Source organism: Haliotis rufescens, unplaced genomic scaffold, assembly GCF_023055435.1.
Source record: "Haliotis rufescens isolate VD_foot unplaced genomic scaffold, xgHalRufe1.0.p SCAF_7, whole genome shotgun sequence".
NCBI lineage: Eukaryota > Metazoa > Mollusca > Gastropoda > Lepetellida > Haliotidae > Haliotis > Haliotis rufescens.
This window is the reverse complement of record NW_025964361.1, coordinates 29,865,829-29,886,965: the sequence shown is the minus strand read 5'-3', so window position 1 is coordinate 29,886,965 and position 21,137 is coordinate 29,865,829. Positions and strand designations below refer to the sequence as shown.

Here is a 21,137-nt window from a genome sequence, read left to right as displayed (position 1 = left end):
TGGAAATATATTTTGGACATTTGGACTTTTGATGATATTTTACAAATTTGTATACCTCAGCACCCTCATGTATATTTTGATTCTGATGAATGCAGTATGACTATATTAATATATTTCACTGTTTTCAGGGTGTATTTGGTCCATGTAATGGTGTACACATGGAATGTCATGTTTAACTGAAACTGGGTCAGATTGATTTTTTTGCATCGATCTTTCCTTAAGGTCTCACGCATGATCACTGAAAAGTTCTGTGTTCAAAAACATTGCAAAACAAATACAAATTTGACACTAAACATTCTGTTTTTGTCAAGGACTAATGACGGTATGATTACACACTTTTTGAATGGTTTAGCCTGAGCTTTATGTTATTTAATGAGAACTGGTGGGAAAATATAGTGGCCACACATGGTGCTGTCAGTGACAGTCAGTGTAGTTTTACAAGGGATTGTTGTTAAAGTAGTCATAGTGGTATGATCAGTTGATTGAACCGTGCATTCACACAGGGCACCTGTCACTGGAATAATTTTCAAAGTGGCATTGAGCAAACCTTACTCATTCACTCACTATTTTGAAGTGCAGAGTTGCATCCCTTGGGCACGCCAGAAACCTATGATTGTGGGTTCGAATCCCGGTTCGCCCCGATTATTAAGGTTGTCAGCACCATACCCGTGCTTGTGGGTTTCACCGAAGTGGTAAACGTCTGAGACCTGCATCACTTCCTGCTTTCCTCCCACATTAAGCTGACACGCCGCGATATAACTGGAATACTGTTAAAAGCGGTGTTACAACTCACTCACTCTCACTTACAGTCAGGTACCCATTCACTCCTGGGTGAAAAGAAGCAAATTTCTAACAAAGTCACTTGCCCAAGGAAATGCCACTTGTGTTACATGTGCTTCAGTGTGGGGGGGAAGAAACCCAAGAAACTCTCAGGCGTCAAGCTGCAGAATACTGTCACCCATCCAGCTACTCTGTAACCAGAGTTGCAGCCTGTAAACATTAGGATACAGGAGTGTCACCTTACTGATCGTGTGTCTCCAGTGGCCTGCTCTCAACATCTGGCTGCATGTCCCCAACTCAATTATTCACTGGACACCATGGGTGATGAATAGTGATGAATCAGCAAAAAACAACATGCACACACTTGCACTGTTTCATGTTGACCAAGCTGACTCTAATGATGATGGGGAGCACGGGTGGCCCAGTCATCTAAGGTGCCACGATTCGCTGTGCAGAGTTGTGTACTTTGGGCATGCCAGAAACCTATAATAATGGGTTCAAATCCCGGTTCGCCCCGATTATGTTTCTAGGTTTGTTAGCACAATACCTGTCCTTATGGGTTTCACCGAAGTGGTAAATGTTTGAGACCTGCATCACTTCGGGCTTTCCTCCCACATTAACCTGCCACACAGCGATATAACTGGAATACTGTTAAAAGCGGTGTTACAACTCACTCACTCTAATGATGATGTGATAATGACAGTACCTTCTTGTCTGATGAGTTGTAATACCTGTTCCACATCTACAGTACCTTTATGTGGTGGATTTGCAGGTTCATCCAACTTGAATGAGGGTAAATTTTGAAGCAATTGGCAACTAAGCGTGGTAATCTATGATACGTCATTATTTCCCACGTAGCTGGCTCGCTGTAACTACACAGACATGTAACGGAGATGAGACTTACGATAGACGCACAATTACTGGCAACTTTTTACGAGGCCTGTTCTCAGCGTATCGCCTGTATTGTTCAGATAATCAATTTCATTAGACTTGATTGAATTCTTTGAATTTGGCTGCCAAAGCGATAGATGTTTTTGGTCAATTGTGTAGATATTTTTTGGATTAAGTCGGCAGACAGTTGGATGTAGAAAGGACACAGATGCATCATGGGACTGTTTTTAGTGATGTCTAAACATCAATTTCCTCCAATTTGGCCACTTTGATAGTGTGGAAAGTGATGTATGGTGTTTGTGCCTGATCCCCATCAGGTCTTGAAACTTGCCGGTATGACAGCACACACTCTGGTCCTGATGTACGCCAATCTCACACGCGTGAGAAAACATTTCTCACATTGGAGGACCTTCTCATATGAGACGCAGGGACATAAAAATCTTTGATCTCGCAATGTTTAGAAAGAGCACCACTTACTTCATGCAACTTTCTCAGACGATTTAGTCCCCGAGTGATCCCTTCGCCATTGGCGCCTCAGCTTTATTATCCTCCACCAATAACCTAAGTGTAGATCTCACCATCAGCCAAGTGTAAATCACACTGGTAATGATCACAGCTTTCGTTATGTGTTTATTGGTGATCTGCAAACGGCTTGTGCAAGTCTGCAAGCCTTGCTCTCAATATATGCTGGTCAGCCTGCCAGGAAGCCATTAAGCTGCTGATTTACTAGTGTACAGTTGCCCATCATGGACTAGGTACTGTGGCCGTGGCGCTGCAACATTAGCAAAGATGGTCGCAGGAAATTGGATTTTATTGGCCGGTATTGATAGGTAGAGCAGGCAGACAGATTCAAGATTAATTCACTCATCTTTTCCGAGCTAATGTCTTCACAAAATAACAAATTGCTGGACCCAGTTGTACGAGTTGCCATCTTGGACATTCCAATTAGATAACATGATCTCCTTCTGAATCTAGAATGATGATGACTCCATCCACAGGTAGGGTATTTACTTACAGTCAGCAGTGATATCATATGATATCTGAGCTAAGCTGATCAGCTGGGGACACAGACTCTAATATTGATTTCTCAAGTAAACCTTTTTTGTCAAAAATCTCAGGCAGCGTTGGTTTCAGATCAGTAATTTTAATTTAAGGTATGAAAAACATAGGTTTTGCATTATGGTGAAATGATTTGTATTTCGGAGGTGTAATAAATTTCAAGATTTTCTGTTTTGGACAAAATTGTTATTCACATGGAAAATGAGTGATATGCATTATATTCTGCTGTTTTTTTATTTGATTTGATTTGGGAAAAGGATTCCTCAATCTGTTTTAATCACAATATGGGGCAGTAGGCAAAAGGGAAGCATTAAGTGGTTTCAAAGTAATGTTCAATTTCTCAATGTGTTTTCAGTGCAAATTGAAAAGTTTGAATTTTTGCCATGGTGATTTTAAAAGACAAGGGCTGTTTTTATTGGTAAATAATTCATTTTATGGGCTGTTGTTGTAAACATTTGTATTGTACTCGCACGAGTATTTATGATTCGGCTAGATGTAACTGAATCAAAAGCTATAAACACAGTCGTGACTTCGGCAGGGGTAAAATAAAAAATGGGATGAAATTCAATTTCTTTCTTACAATTCAATTAATTGTAGTACAATTGATAACATAAATTTGATGTGTATCTTGATAAGTTAATCTTTGTGTGATAAGGACACTGCCAAATTGTCTAAGATGAGTTAAATCTAATAATGTTGAATTGCAACGACTGTACTCTGATGACATTACAGACTTGGAGAAGCAATTACAGCTCTTGGTGCAGGGGCCTTACCGTTTATTGGTTATTTCCTCTCGATAAGTGAGACTAGGCTCAGAGACTATGTCCACGACAACTCGTTGATGTCGACACTTATACGACCTTCGTTTTTGGATTTTGTAATAAAAAGAGAGGACTATACCTCAGTGTGATATACAACTCTACAATTGACATGTCAATTTCTCCATCATACCACCCAGAAATCCTCATTGGTTCTCCATGAGTTCATTTGTACGTAGACGTATGTGAAGAGTGAAATAGACAGAAAAGTGCAGTGGATGAGTTTTATGATATTGTTGTCAATATACTGTCTAACTTCTATGATTGATGCTAACTCACTGACTCGGGTTTTAATGAGTTTCATATTTGGATAAAATTTGGACAGTGGTGTTAGAAAATTGGCAGGTTTCAAGTAATAACAATGAGTTCATGTAGAATGTATTCAAAGTGCTTTGGTGAAATCAGCTCATTTGTTGTAGCCTATACATTTTAAAGAAATGCATAAATGATCAAATTCTATTTTTATGTAAGGGGGTTAACTCTCATCCACTAAGTCATTCAAGGGACATAACTTCTCAGTGACCTGTAAATTTTCCCAATAGAAACGTATGGCTCCATATAGTCTGGAGAGGTCATGGTGTAATAGTTTGGGGACATAAAGAATCAACGATTATCTATCTTTGATGAAATGAAGGGTCCATCAGTGAAGTGGAATTGATTTGGTTAAATATTCACAATGCAAACCAACCATTCATGTCTGAAAAATGCCCTAAAAGGGATTAAAACTGACACATTCTGAAGAATTTTATGGTCAGACTCACTTCACTACATTGCCATTTTGTATAGCTGACATGAAATGGACACAGAAGATGGGATTCTCAGAATTTATTATACCTTCGTAATGTCCTTCTTCCTGTAAAGTTCTTACCGATCCCTCCAATAGGAAAGTATTTGATTGTCCAAAAACCTAATCAGGCATCTCTACTGATGCTTAACAGTTTTATCTTTCTGATTTGAAAGTGTGTGAAAGAAAACAATGCTGTCAGATTTAACGCTTTTAAAGTTAATGTCAGGACCCTCATTAAGGAAACAGATTCAAGAGACTTTCCAAAAATTTGATCCAGTGTTTGAATACAGGCTAAGGAACTTTTGACAGGTCATGAAATATCTGATCGAGGGGGACCACACCACAATATTCCCGATTTCAAGCTGGTATTCTCAAATCGGTGATCAGGGGATAGTTGTCAGGAAAGCAGCATGAAACTTATATCCAGTTTCCAATTAAAGCTGAACACTCAAGGGACAAAGGTTAGATTTGGAGATAGTGGGTACAGACTCCAGGGCTTATCTCTGCAATGATAAAATCATGTTTTTGATTCCTCTGTTTTTGGTAAAGCGCTCTGAGATTCTGCCCCTGGTTTGAGGTCAATGTTTGTCTAGGTCGGCATCTGGGACTGACCACTGCTCCCGGGCTGGTCATTCTGATTCCATCTGTGTTCTAGAGAGGGGCTGTCTCAAAAGTCTATATGGCCTTTATTATAAGCAGTAAGGAATAAGGAAAGGTTACTATGTTTCTGGTTTACATGATGATGTCTGGATTACTGACATGGAGGGGAACTACGGTCAGTGTAATTGAGAGAGTTTAAGATATTGTTAGTGGGAGTAAATTATTATAATTTTCAAATTTTTCGTAAAAGACTTTTGTCAATTGGTAACCCTGAAACTGATATTACCGAAGCTGGTCAAACAAACACTCAAATGCCAATAAGATGAGAGAGGGTAAATTGTCTTACTGTGTCCCACCTCTGCAAGTTGTTTCTCATGGACCAGGAATGTTCCAGGCTGGAATGCCAGGGAGGATAAGATCATAAACAGCTTGGTCGTGTTTGAGATAACCCCCAGATAATGACCGCAGGGTGAAGGGGGTGCTGTCAAAACAAGTGGCAGGAATAGTGCCAATAGTTAGCACCAATGGTAAGTGCCAGTAGCCAGAGTTAATGGTACTGAAGACATCCAGATGATGCGACAGTGTTGACTTATCTCTACTGCAGCTCTATATTGTGTTCTGTTGGCTAGGTTCTCCATCCTGCCACGCCAGTCTCAAGACAGGATGTCTAGCTACCCCAGTTCTACACCATCACTTGGAATATACAATGATATATATATTTTATTAAACCAAAACAAATCTTAACATCAGAGAATACAGTTTTTTTAGAGGAAATAATAGGGACAAACCCTTTCCATAAACATAAGAATCTCTGCTAAATACAGAGTCCATTGTACGATTCCGATTACATCATAAGCCTGTGTTTATTAATCATTATTAAATAGTGATGATACCATATGTACTAGGTGAGCGTATCCCTTAACAAACACATGCAAAGGCAAGTCAATTGATCACCTGAAAAACCTGGGTGCATGTCAACAAAGGGAATTCATAGGATATCATGTTTGTCACTGTAATGTATTGAGTAATTAAAGATTTCATAAACTATATGTTAGTCTAACCTTCCCCCAGACAAACATTCACTTGAGGCTTGAAAGCAGAGAGATGCATTATTGGTCTTCCCGATCTCAAACTGCAGTCAATTGGTTGTCAAGTGCTTATTTTATTCAAAATTCCTTTTAATATTGTTTTAATTAATTTCGGCGAAATCGTGTGTGAAGCAATTGGAAGATCGCACAACTCACCATTTTTAACAACCATAAAAAAACTGGCAATAGCGATCAGCTGCACTGAAGTTCTACACTTAGGTTTATTATTATTTTAAATATATTTCGTAAAAGCTGCAACTAAAATAACAAGATAATGGGATATATTATTCCCGAAAAAAAAAAATGGTTTCAGATACAATTTTTTTCCAATCCTAGCATCAAAATTCTTTATAGTTATATCATTATGTAAGTTTTAACCAAATCACCGGTAGATTCCAAGAAAACGTGTGTACAGCTGATTGCTGTTTCCGGCTTAGTTTATGAGAAAATACACAAGGTAATCTTAATCCCTGGATGTAAAACAATGCATAGCAGAACAAAAAAATATAATTTCAACGGTAAATCAACATGTCTGGTGATTTTTGTATCTCAAATTTGTACTGACAAAGTTTCCTATCAGCCGTTCGTTTTCCGGAATTCGCTGAAGAGGTACAGGGTAATTCTTTTCTGTGCGTAATAATCGAAAACTTTTTTTTTCCAAAATACTGTATCTGCTTGAGGGGGATGCGGATTATACTTGGGTGCGCACTATACTCAAGAAAATACGGTACTTGCACCAGGTGCTTGTTGATATGCAAACCTAGCTGCACCAGACTAAACCAGGTTGCACCCTGGTCCCATAGATTTATCAAAGTTGAATCATAGATGCATAAACTAGACTAAATAAGTACAGTCTCAGATCTCTGATGAAGGTGTCGTGGATTACACCTAACACAGCAATTAGTGATGTAGTGTGGTGAATAAAGCTTGGAGGTACTGAGTGTGTTCAAAGATTGGACAAGTAAGGGTTGGTCAGACAAAGATTGGAATTCTTTTTACATGCACTTGTAGACTAAAATCGGTTCTCATACTAACAAGACTAACATCTTTTCTCTGAAATGAACATATTTTACAGAAAAAACAGTTGTTAACTTATAGTTATAAAATATAATAATAAGGAGCCCAGAGACTTTCTTCCTGACACAGCAGTGATCTAGACTTGCCAAACATTATAGACTTGCATGGGCTGTATTGGATATATTTGTTTCAGGATCTGTATAACAGACTAATGCACTTGGTGCATGTAGACATAAATATTAGGTTGCATTTCTCAACAATAGGTTGCACGAGTGCATGTTTTATATAAAAATTGAGCCCTGTTAGATAAATAAACATTTTTGTAATCGCTCCTCTTCGTCTGCAATCTTTTACACTCAAGCCAACATGAGTCTTTTCCCTGTCTTGATTGAAAAATGTCTGGTGTGTCGTACAAAACTAGCATGAAACACAAACTGTGTAATGGCCTCCATGTGTAGACATGCTCTTCATTACACCGACTTGTGGCATGTCAACCAGTAAATTGGTGAACATTGGATACGATTGATGAAGATTAATAAATTCAAATAACTCCTTCATCACAAGCACCTGGCTGCTTCTGCTTCTCCACACAGCCACCTCCTTCCTGTGTCACTCTTCATCCAAAGAAGACTTGTTTTGTTAAAACAACTCTAAGGTTATGTCTGAAAAGACCATCTCTTCAGTGTAGACTTGTTTGGAATGTAAACAACTTTACAGATACTGGCATTCATAAAGATATTGATTTGCATATAAAATATTAAAATGAAATACTGTTTTCCCACAAATCAAACTGTGTAGAATGTGTGAAGTCCATTTCTGGTGTCCCGGGCCATGCCGGGATGTTGCTGGAATATTGCTAAATGTGGCAACCAACCAGCCCTCAGTACCAATGTATGTTTTTCTTCTTAAATATTTTTGGGGGGCACGGGTGGCCCAGTCGTCTAAGGCGCCGTGTTTCGCTGTGCAGAGTTGCGTCCCTTGGGCACGCCAGAAACCTCTGATTGTGGGTTCGAATCTCGGTTCGCCCCGATTATGTTTCTACGTTTGTCAGCACCATACCCGTGCTCGTGGGTTTCACTGAAGTGGTAAACGTCTGAGACCTGCATCACTTCGGGCTTTCCTCCCACATTAAGCTGCCACGCCGCGATATAACTGGAATACTGTTAAAAGCGGCGTTAAAACCAACTCACTCACTCACTCACTTAAATATTTTTAGATGAGCTGAATTAGGAAGAAGTATGTGGTCTCAAACAAAAGTCAAATGTTTCTACAGATAAGATAGACTGACATTTAGTCCCAGAACTAGAGTTATCTTGTTTAGAGGGGCGGTCAGGTAGCCTAGTGGTTAAAGCGTTGCTTGTCACGCCGAAGACCCGGGTTTGATTCCCGACGTGGGTACAATGTGTGAAGCCCATTTCTAGTGTCCCCCGCCGTGATATTGCTGGCATATTGTTATAAGTGGCGTGAAACCATACTCACTCTCTCTTATTTAGAAATATCTATCGACAATATGAAATAATACAATCCAAAATGAGCCCAGATAATAACTTAATTAACTTGCTCAATCATTCCACATGTTGGACTCCTTTTCAAATTTATTCTCAAGGGTCTGGGAGGCAGACGACATATAAGTTGTAAAATTCCTCCATGGGCACTAAATGAGTAAGACTATTCAATGTGTGAAAGTGTCCCTTGTTGTTCTGATTAGATATTCAAAGGTGTTGATGTATTTTGACGTTTTAGTGCTTTCATTAATTAAGTTACAGTGTTATTGTTTACCTTTTATGACTTGAATGATGGATAGGTTATTCAGGAGACAGGTGTGTGACAACAGTCATAATCTATGTGGATTGATCATTGATATTTAATGTCTAATTGTTTTTTATCCTGGTTATTTCTGTCAGCACAAACAGCTGTTTAGCTGTCTAGCTTTTATCGTTATAAATTACCAGTGTCGGATTACACTAAGTGTTTCTGAAGATCATGTTCCCCAGCTTCATTTAGAAATAATAAAGCTAGCAGTAAATGAAGGTCTTCTATTGATTTCCATTCATATATTAAGGGATCATGTCATAAATATTTCCACAATTTATGTTCAAATAATGAATTATTATATCCATCAAAAAGCCAAAAGCATTTAATTGTCTGGTAATTTATGTGAGCCTGTCAATTAAAGATTTAAAAATGACAATATTGTTGAATTATTTTTCAGTTAACTATTGATACGCCCCCTGTACTAACATTCACCCAATATGGAAAATGGGAAGTGTTTTCACATATTTGGAAACAAAAACTTAATAGTGATATATGAATAACTTATTACCATTTTATAAGAATTAAGTGCATTTTGGAATAAAATGTGGGAGACAAAGTACTTGCACCAAATGACTTAATGAGCATACGCAACGAACAAGCTAAATGTGGAAAAACTATCGGCTGACGTAATCTAGTTATTGTAATCTTATTTCTAGAGGTCACTTCATTTTGGCATGTGATGGTAATTATCTCCCTTGGGAGCATTTTGGGAGAGCATTTTGTAGTTTTTACACCATACGATAATAGACAGATTCCGCAATCCTGGGATGAGATTATAGGAAGCTCACTCGTTGTGGGATCATTTTGTAGCCATTATGTGCGGACGTGGGAGCAGTTTATCAAACGTCCTGCATCTACCCAGTATATATCCTCATCATTAATTTAAAACTGAAGGTTGGTAGTTTCATTGCTATGTCTTTGTTGAATGTGTTTTCCTTGTATGGAAGTTCATGGTATTTGGCCAGATAACTCTACATATGTAGTTCGTCTGGAAGTAAATGTTGAAAGTAATGGTGTTCTCGGGGTGGTTTTGATGCCAAAGCGTATTTGTATACATTATTGAGTGAAAACCTTTTCTTAGTAGCTACTAGCTGCTATTTTAAGGAGACTGTCTGCAGCCGGGTAATGTTCGATGTGGGAGAGAAGATGTTACTCTTGAATGATTAGCTGGTACATGCAATATAAATCCATCATAAATTATTATTAGGGGGATTAATATGTTTCTCGTTTTACTGCTTGTTAGGCTTTGCCAAGATGAAGGTGGGCAAAAAGGTCAGGGATGATTTAATGGAGTATATAAAAGAGAGAGAAAGTAAAGAAACAACTTGATATACTTGTGTGCTTATTTTCTAATACAAGCTGAAATTAAAAGAATTAGAAAAAAAACACCTACCCATGGTTATGAAAATAAACATACTTTCAAACAATATTTGAAAAAGAAAATAAGATAATGATTATTTTAAGAGCGAACTCATCTGTGAAAGAGGGAAAAACATATTGGAATGGTGTGAAATTTATATGTTCTTCAGCCATCTTCTGTATGCTTTCACTGTTGATGAGAAATGAATCAGTGAGATAGCTTTCTCTTAGTTGTTGCTTTGCTTCGCGTTGGCCTTGTTTCAATCATCAAGTGAAGGCTTTTCTCGTGACTGTGACACAGCGCACAGCGGCAGTAACAACACCTAGTGCACAGCGCAACAGCCCTACAGCGGCCAAACCAACCACTGCTTCTGCTGTGGTAACCATAGACGCCTCACTTAACTTCTCCAATATCCACATGGGGTAATTACATTGTATCCAGGACACAATAAGTGGCAGGTCCTGAGACTAAATTATCAAACTACCTACACAGCAGCTCATAAAAATCTCCAACCTACGATTAACCGTGACAGTTCCGTATACCCATCTACCTCCAGACATTGGCCATCCCCAGCTAATGGCAGATTACCCACGATTCCCTATCACGAGAAGTTGATGGACTCGGAGACGTGACAGGCTGATGAACATGTTGCTCTTGCTGCTGTGTGTTACTTAATTTGTAGGATATCTTATGATAACCCAAACTCAGGGTAATGTGGTTTTACCAAAGGGATGTGATAGGTGACAATCTTGAGTTTGTTGCTGCGGATGGCAGTCTTAGGAGGAGGACAGATGAACAGGGACGAGTTCCTGGAGAAGGCCAAATCAAGTTTCACCAAATTTCATCAACACAGCTCTGGGTGCCTGAAATTTAATTTCCAGCTTTCTCTGTCACAATATTTTCTCTTTGATCGTTTAACATGAAATAATCTTGAAAACTTAAAAAAAATGTGTAATATTGACAGTAAAAAATTGGATATTGATCAGTGCAATGTATTTGTCAATCGTATCTTGAGAGAGTTAGGTTTATGTTGTGGTTAATAATATTCACACCTTATCACAGTTCGTGTACAGAGTACCCGTGTGAGGAATAAAACCAAGGTTGGAGTTGGGACAAACAGAATAATCCAACCCCTGAAGATGTAGGCAAACAGATAGGTTAGTCTTACACACTGTGAAAACAATTATATACTGCTGTATTGTATGTTTTGTACCTGGTAGGATAGCCTTGTGGTTAAAGCCTTCACTCGTCACACCAAAGGTCTAGGTTTGATTCCCACATGGGTGCAATATTTTAAGCCCATTCTTAGTTGAAAGAAACCCCTGAAGATCCGGGGTAGAATAGGTCTTCAGCAACCCATGCTTGCCGTAAAAGGCGACTATGCTTGTCGTAAGGGTCGACAAACGGGATTGGGTGGTCAGGCTCGCTGACTTGGTTGATGCATGTCATCGATCCCAATTGCGTGGATAGATGCTCATGAATCACTGGATTGTCTGGTGCAGACTCGATTATTCACAGACTGCTGTCATAAAGCTGGAATATTGCTGAGTGCGGCGTTAAACAACAAACCAACCAACCAACTGAAAGAGGGGCTTGTAATGGCAATAAAAATGTGTATGCGTTATCTAAATGCTAATTAGTTGAGCACGATATGCCAGTGTTGTCTTAAATTTCGTCATGCATCTTGGCTCTAAACTTGCTGATGTCTCTGTGACCTGACATGATGAAGCCTTGAGCTGCTGATCTGTCTCTGCCAGGCAGACACTGCATGTTGTAATATCAAGAGGTGAGGTGAAAGGGTGTTTTAACTTTATATTATAGACTATTGCACTTAAATATCAATGTGCATGCATGTGTGTCTCTGCTTGTACAAGTCTGGACTAATACAGTTACCGCTTGCCCAAAACAGATACAATGCAGCAGTTTAACATGGATACCCCACTCCAACATGGTATGCTGTCGGCCAGTCCCTGTTTTAGCCCCTTAATGCCGAGCGGCAGGCAGGGTAACAACAAGTACCATCTTTTAACGTCTTTTGGAAGGAGGCATCCGGGAATCAAATCCCCACCTTCCATTCACCAGGCAGACAGACGCTCCTCCATCCAGGAGACTATGGAGGAGGAGGCTGTAAGATCAAGGACAAGTTCAGGGGCAGCAGCAAGTGGATCAAGCACAGATCTGCTTGTTGTTCCTCAGTCTGACATTGATAGATGCATGTTTTCATTGTACTCCATGTTCAAAGAGGATTTTGAGTATACGACAAATAGCACCTGCTCTTAAAAACCCAAAGTTTTTACTTATTCAATATTCAGACTTTGAAACTAACCTTTCCCAGTCATGTTGGTATGATAAAAGATTGTTTGATGAATATTAATGAGTTACCTTTCAAACAAACCCTTGAAATGATTTCTGTAATTCCAGTTGTAAAAGGTTTATAAAGAAATCAGTTTACGGTTGGCTGGTATTAACTCAACATACCATCCAGTATTGAATACATGGCTAACAAACTCTGCGTGCTTGCAGCTGGCTGTATACACATCTTGAAGTGACATTTATTGAGTGTATACAATGGGGTAATGTATACCAAGACCTGTATACATGTGGTAATATTAGATAAGAACCCGGTTCAGATAACACAGAGCTGTTTGTTTATCCCCAATTTCACCCCTCCTGACATTGGACGATCCCCTCACTGCTGTGCCATGATAATTCCAAAGTTTGACAGTGATAAATCTTGTATGTTACCACAGTGTTAGTTGTCCCCCCAGGTCATCTATTGTGAGGCAGGAGGCTCACCTAGCAGCCCGGTGCTAATTGTCATGGCTTGCTTCAGCTCCATCCCTGGCAGGGTCCAAAAAGGCCAATGTTGTTTGCGGACCCAGTGAGGCTGGGTTCTGATGTATTGTTTAGGATATGGAGTGCAGAACAGAGGGAGTCTCCAGTTACTGATGCCGCGGCAGTCCTCCACTCCGTTTATCAACCTTCCTGCAAATGACTCTGCCGATAGGTGCCATCTCGGTCTGTGAGTAGTGTATCCCATCCAAATTAAGGTCAGAGGTCAAGATTGAAAGGACCCTTGTGATTGGCTGAATGATGGACCGAGTGGGTTAGCATCCCTTGGCATGGATACAGATGAGTTTTATGACATTGTAGGCTAACGCTTTGATTACTTAGCCGTGAGTTGGCTTTACTTGGTGACAGTGACGACAATTTGCAATCAGCTGAGTGATTGATATCGCCACCACGCTCATCTCATGCAGACATTTTTTAAACTTGTTCCAAGGATCCGGTGTGTGGATTTTGTGATATGATGTTTCTGGCTGTCGGAGGATTGTGTTTACCTTTGTAACAACGTGAAGGCGCTACACCTATCTCCTCCATAAGTGCGGCTATTTCAAGCCGGTGACGCACATTACAGCTCTCTCATTTCCCTTCCTTCGTGTAAGTACACCTCCGTCTCCCTTGCCCATTGCCCTGTGTAAGTGTAAAACCAATATTGCTTTAACAAATCATCCTTGCCTTCTAATGTGTCAAAGCAATTATGCCAATAACCAAAATATGTGGCTATCCCAACCAGGGTGCTATTTTGGCTCCAACAATGAGATCGGTGCCAATTTCCCTTTCACTTGCTTATGTATGACCCAGATTCTTTCTTTTAATCATAATGGATTCCTGTTTGAAGACCGTGATAAATACCTGATATGAGACTGATAGTTATCTTCTAATATCAAGCTCATAATAGCGTGTATGATAAGGAAATATGATACGATACAGTTCAAGGAAGAAAATTACGATCTCTTAAGCTGTAAAGTATATCATTGGTGTGGATTTGGAAGACGAAGTAGACTTGTTATAAAAGCGAGTTCTTGTAATGTCGTGCTATCTGCATGATTGATGATATGTACAAGATATTGACATTGCTAGATATGATATGTACATGGGTATCTGACAAACGCAAGGAGCAGTTAGAACATCAGTGTTGTGTATGATTGGGTGGTTGGTTTGTTGTTTAACGCCGCACTCAGCAATATTCCAGCTATATGACTGCTGTCTGTAAATAATCGAGTCTGGATCAGACAATCCAGTGATTGATATCATGAGCATCGATCCATGCAATTGGGATAGATGACATGCATCAACCAAGTCATCGAGCCTGACCACCCGATCCCATTAGTGGCCTCTTTTGACAAGCAAAGTCGCCTTTTACGGCAAGCATTGGTTGCTGAAGACCTATTCTAACCGGATCTTCACGGGTCAGGTTGTGTGTGAGATGCCAACGGTGTGGGATGGGACCTGTGGCATGGGGTTTAACATCTACATCAGGTGCAGTTGGGCCAATAGTGATCACATCAGTTGGTGGTCACCACAGGTATTTCAGTCAGTGTTGTGTGTCGGGGGAGAAAGATGAGTCGCTACACCTGTGTACGATTTAATAACACATCTGGAACTACTGTAGCAAGATTTGCAGAATTTGTATTTTGGGGCTATTTAAAGGGTTTTATTAGATTTTGTATTGTTATTTGTTGGTCACCACAGGTATTTCAAGTCTGTTGTGTGTGTTGGGAAGAGAAAGATGAGTCGCTACACCTGTGTGTGATTTAATAACCTGTCCGCGGAAAGACTGTGGCAAGATTTGCAGAATTTGTATTTTAAGGCTATTTGAGGGTTTTATTAGATTTTGTATTGTTATTAGTATTGAAATACTGTTATATCCTGTCCTTTATTGTCTATTAAGGGTTTTAGCCTATCTATGCACTGAGCGATTCACGTTCAGATAATTCATTTCTGCGCAGTGCAGAGGAAGTTGGCAGGACATTTTACCTGGAGCTATATTTATGACATTATTTTTGTAGCAATAAGCTTATTTTTGTTGCATCAAGAAAACCTGCATTTTCATAACCTGGTCCCTCATTGTAAATGCCAGCCGTACTGTTCCTTTCCCCTCGTTCCCCTCGGGTGGTGTCAAGTAACCTTCTTCCCCCCTGTCTCTTTCTGTTTCTCAAAACAACCCCCTTGTTGTGTAAAACGTCCCAGATAGCAGGCTATCAAGCTTCCAATCTACTCCAACCATGGTCCTTCTCCAGGATAAGCTGGGACAGAGAAAAACACTGCCGGTTGTGTGTAGAAGTGTTTTGACACCCCTTGCCTCAGCAGTCCTGGATGAAGCGGCAGGGTCTGTGTGCATCATCTACGCAGTTTATTTATGAAGCTCTGTTGTATATTCTTGTTGTTAGGAGAGGACTGGTGCCTAGGGAAGGGCCAAGTGGGTGGGGGTGATAGTTGATGGAGGGCGTGAGGGCAGGGATGATGTGTGGGGGTGAGAGTGAAGGGGTGGGAGTTGGTGAAGTTATGCTTGTTAATGCATTGCTAATGTGTGCATGTTATGGAAGTTTTTCATTTGAAACATTGTTATAAATTTGAGATATTTCTGGAAAATGTAAAAATAAATAAATTTGACAGAAGTTGCCTTTGAGGCATGTTCTGGAGTCATGTTTGCTTGAGTTATGTCTGATGTTTCAAGAGCTTTTAAATGTTTTTTAAATTTTCAATTATCTTTATGTTGATTAAATTGTTATTGTTATAGAAAACAAATGATCAGTTCTGTATAGGCAGTTGCAAACATACTGCCATTTGATTTTCAATTTTCCTGATATTGATGTTGTGTTCATTGTAATGAGCGAGTAGAAAAGGGTTCACATGATGTAATGATTCTGTCAATATTTCACAAAGAAATATTAATGAGTATGATTTATGTAATTACGAATATAATCAGCATCAATATTACAAATGTGAAAAAAGTGTATGAATGTATTATTAATATTTTCATGTGAGTATTTCCTTCCCAGAATGCTTTTGGATGCACTTAACAATACCTACAAATGAATATAGGACTCTTAAAACGATGTGACTACTTCAATTTTGTCAAAGAAATAATTTGTCATTATCAGAGTTCTTTTGAATTAATACACAGACCCTTTTTGTGTCCATTAGAAGGGACTCTGGTATGCTAATCTTCGAATATCAGACATAGATATGCTTCCATCAAACCAACAATTTTCTGATATTACCAAGATTAAAGGCATCTTTATGAACCCCTTATCGAATGTTTAAAAGTGTTAAGATGAAAGGAATGGAAATGAATTTTATTTTGTTCATAGTATAAAAATGGAATGCAATCAGCTGGTTCATGTATATTTCGCCGCTGGCATGTCTTATCATGATTGGCACATACAGGGAGAAGTTTGTGTGTTTCAGCTCTGTGTGGGCTCCTCTTGTGGTCTTTGAATGGCCCCTTTTATTGGATTGCAGTCATCATTAAAGTGTCAAACTTTCACATGTTTCTAAATAGGGCATATGTACTGTGGAACTGGTTTTCATAATTGGACGTTGTTTCAGCTCTGTCTACTGTACGTAGTATTATTGAGGTGTTCAGCAATTGACGTCAGTTTACAACTTAATAGAAAGGGAATTACTTTTAAAGGAATATGCATTATTCAATGATTTCTGAATTAACTGGGGCCATAGAAGAATAGAGGCTGATATTAGAGTCAATGTGGGGGGAATTTGCTCAATCATTCTCATTTTTTGAGAATTTGTGTTATTAATGCTATTTTTTTTAAATTGTATTTTTTCAGCCTATGTTTTGGAACTTATGCACTTCATTGATTTTGAGAATTTGTTATTAATTCTGTATGTCGAGAATTATTCATTATTTTTTTGAGGAATTGTTTTATGAACCCCATAATTTGGAAATTGTCATTAATTCACTATTTTGTAAGTGATCCATGAATAGTGACTATAACTCAACTGTTTGTGTCCTATTGCTCCTTATACTGATGGGATATGGACATAAACACAGATATGTTGAAATAAGATACAGATGCAGCTATTTGCAAAACCGTCATTGTTTATTGATGAATGGTTATCAATATTTTCTTTGCAGATTTATAGGTCTGTAATATATGTATCCTAGGTAGTGTCTGGCAACTCGTAATATATCCGTGAGTAAACATTTATGACCTTTTTTTATTTAAGTAGATACAGCTGTGTGTAGGATATACCTAAATCCTTTTATTTCATCCATGAATATTGATCAATATTTTCATGGTCGCTATGGATATTTAATGAATGTATCACTCAAAATGTCCGAATTTAGGTATCGTGTTTCCCCTTACAATAATACTGTAACTGTTTATCACTGTATTAAACAGCTGTTTGCAAAATACAAAATGTTTTGATAATACTTTATTTATAATCACTTGTCATTGTGACTATGTCTGTCATAAGTGTGTTCGAGAAAAGGCAAATTGGAATAACTAGAAAATAATATGCAAATTGTGTAACATGTGTTGACGCTCTGTATTTTGCATATGTTGCCAGCTCTATGTCCACTTATCCCAAGGGCTCAAGAGCCAATTTCCTATATGAATGATAATCACATACATATTTAGAAGTAGCAGTGCCCCAGGTGGAGTTGAGGCAGCCCCAGACGGTGTTGCGAGCCCAGCCTGGTCTAGCATTGCTATTTCCGGTTTTTGGATAATATAACACAATTTTCTAGTGCTCGGCAATTAGCAGTAGTTGTGAATGGGATGGTAACAGTTGTGCTAATTGTGTGAGTATGTTTTTGATAATGTTAAGTTTGTATTGTGAATGAATTTTGTTTTTTTAAGTCATTCACTGTGGAATTGGTTCTTTGCTTATGGTTTGGTGGGGTGTTTGTGTTCTGCGTAGATGGGCTAGAGGTCAAGGCCAAACACCTTGATGGCTTGGTGAGGTGTGGAGCTGTAGGATGTGTGGTAGTCCTACAGGTCATCTGATAAATTGAGATTATTAGCGGAGTGTGTTTGTGTATCATACATATCATAAATTAGGACCATAAGCCTTTGACAAGTTTAAGACATATTTCTTATTTCTGATGTATGATATTTGTGATATTGTATCACATGAATGTAATAATTTCTTTTTCATATAATGACATTTTGAAAAGAATCAAAGTAAAAGACATATTTTCATTCACTAAAGTAAGTTTTGAAATAGTGAAGGAATACAATCCAGGAGTGAAGCCTTAAATAGTCAATGCTGAATTAATTTCAGCCATGTTTGTTTACATGAAAGCAATCACACATCCAGAAATCCCTACCCAAATGTTGCTGTAGGGAACATTTTGCCGAAGGCTTTCAAGCAGGTAGACGATGAGGATGATGATGATGATCATTGATTACAGTCATGATAATGATGAACAAGTGATGAATAATTGTGTGAGAGAGTGGGTTGTTTTGACGAATAGAACATTGGGAGTACAGCCATGATGCTTGAATTGATTATGTGTGTGATGATGATGACAAAGATTGTTGTGATAAAGATTGTTGTGATAAAGATTGTTGTGATAAAGATGGTTATTAAGAAAATGATGGAAGATTATGATGCTTTATAAATGTTGATGGTGATGATAGGTGGGAGTTATGTTGATAGTTGGCCGATGCAGTGTTATGATTATTATGATGATGATGACGCATAGTTGTGTTCATAGTTGTGTTGTTGAAGTTGGTTGTTTGTTTGTTTTACGCTGCACTCAGCAATATTCCAGCTATATGATGGCAGTCTGTACCAGACAATCCAGTGATTGATATCAAGAGCATCGATCCACGCAATTGGGATTGATGACATGCATCAACCAAATCAGCGAGCCTGACCAACCGATCCCGTCAGTCACCTCATACGACAAGCACAGTCGCCTTTTACAGCAAGCATGGGTTGCTGAAGACCTATTCTACCCCGGATCTTCACGGGCGGTTGTTGAAGGAGATCAGTGACAGGTGTGGTTTAGATTGACTTAAGATCAGGTTTAAGGTTAGGGTTAATCCATTTAAAACAAACATCAAACATCAACAGCTAGCATTTTGTGACGATGAAAATGTGTGACTCCTTTGTAAGTAATTGCAGATATTGACACACTATTGTAATTCTCTCAGGCTAAATGGTCGTTATTTATCCTGGGTTTGAAGTTGCCCTTGTAGACAGTGAGTGAAACGTCCACAGCTAGGATCTAAATGTGTGATAGATTGTCGGAATAATGGGATAATAGAGTGATAATTGGTCAAAGGTGTTAGAAGAATTAATCAAAGAAATGGATTGCCATGGTAATGAGGTGATAATGTGTTAATGGTAATTTGTTGGTATCGCTAGACTGACAGCTGACCTCCACGTACATGTCTGTCGTGATGTGGTGCTGTAAAAACAGACATTTCACAGGAACATATGGACCATTGAGTGACGGAATATTGAACACGGTAGGTCTTTGCAATGTGAAATGGATGACTCAGTTGTCCAGAGAAAACTGTTTTAATTTTAGATAGCGCAAATCATACAATTTTAGACATGCAATTAAATTTGGTGTCATTTTGAAATGTACAGCAATTAAAAAAGGTTTTGGGTTGGTTGAGGGATGACGGGGTAGCCAAGATGTATGAGCTCATCATGCTGAGAGTCTGAGTTTGATTCCCCACAATGTTTCCCCCACCCTCATTGCTGGAATGTTGCTGAATGCTGCTCACTCACCTCAGAGACAAAGGTGTACTGTCTGTGTATACATTAAGCGTATAAACAGAGGGGGCAGTGAGGTGGCCGGTCTCCTCCCATTAGTAAGACAGCCCAGTTGTGAGACACCTTAAAACAACAATGTCATACCTGGTTGCACATGTTAATCAGGTAATTAACCCCTATCATGAAAATGGACTTGTCTTATTATAGACAAAAGAAATGTCTCAAGATGCTTGATACCCTTTTTTACTTTATGTAGGTGTCCTAGTGGTTACAGATTTCTCTTGTCCTGTCGAGGGTTCAGGTTCAATTCCCGACATGGAAACATTTCTGGTGTCCCCCACCTTGATATTGCTGGAATATGGTTAAAAGTGGCATAAAGCCATACTCCCTCAATCATAGGCTTGTTTGCATTGTGATGAACATGTAAACATTTAATGTCAGATGTTGTAGACAGGAATACTACTTTCCTCCCTAATGAAGCTGACATGCTGTGATAAAACATAAAAACTGTAGGTGTTAAAGTCAACTCACTTAGTTTTGGTCCATTCATATATTGAGTTTCATGTTAATTGCTTTATATTTCATTTTGAATATCTGACAAACGAAACTGTCTTTTCACATCAACAAAAACTCAACTATCATACAATGTCTTGTTTATGTTCACTGCACATGGATGGTAGGTAGGTAGGTAGGTAGGTAGGTAGGTAGGTAGGTAGGTAGGTAGGTAGGTAGGTAGGTAGGTAGGTAGGTAGGCAGGTAGGTAGGCAGGTAGGTAGGTTAGTTACAGGGAAGTATGATAATCATAGATTTTTCATATAGGTTTGGCTTAAACATATATCCCCTCTCCACTGGAATGAGAATGTCTCTGAATGAGTCCTGTCAAGGCTAGCTGGACTAGACTTGGACCAAGTTTCAGTCATGTCAGCCACATAAAGCTCTTTTGGTTTTCTGAATGAATTTTCATGATGAATGTCAGTCTATCAGTTAGTGATTACACAGAGACAATGTCTTCATGCTGGAGACTGGGGGCACGGGTGGCCCAGTCGTCTAAGGCGCTGCAGAGTTGCGTCCCTTGGGCACGCCAGAAACCTATGATTGTGGGTTCAAATCCCAGTTCGCCTCGATTATGTTTCCAGGTTTGTCAGCACCATACCTGTGCTCGTGGGTTTCACCTAAGTGGTAAACGTCTGAGACCTGCATCACTTCAGGCTTTCCTCCCAAATTAAACTGACACACTGTGATATGACTGGAATACTGTTAAAAGCCGTGTTAAACCCAACTCACTCACTCACTCACTCACTCACTCACTCACTCACTCACTCACTCACTCACTCACTCACTCACTCACTCACTCACTCACTCACTCCTCACTCACT

At 39.1% G+C, this 21,137-nt stretch overlaps 1 protein-coding gene across 11 annotated transcripts in view; it reads left to right on the top strand.

The window, feature by feature from the left end:
* Positions 1 to 21,137, top strand: part of LOC124148126 (teneurin-m-like) — a 393,541-nt gene that overhangs the window by 155,628 nt on the left and 216,776 nt on the right. Inside the window, exon 1 of one of the 11 annotated variants that reach the window (XM_048387905.1) lies at positions 13,319 to 13,656. The exons of 9 other annotated variants lie outside the window; for them this stretch is intronic. The gene's annotated coding sequence lies outside the window, so the exon portion shown is untranslated. Of the gene's footprint in view, positions 1 to 13,318; positions 13,657 to 17,811; positions 17,831 to 21,137 lie in introns of those variants that run through there. One more of the 11 variants, XM_048387907.1, reaches the window with a different exon arrangement.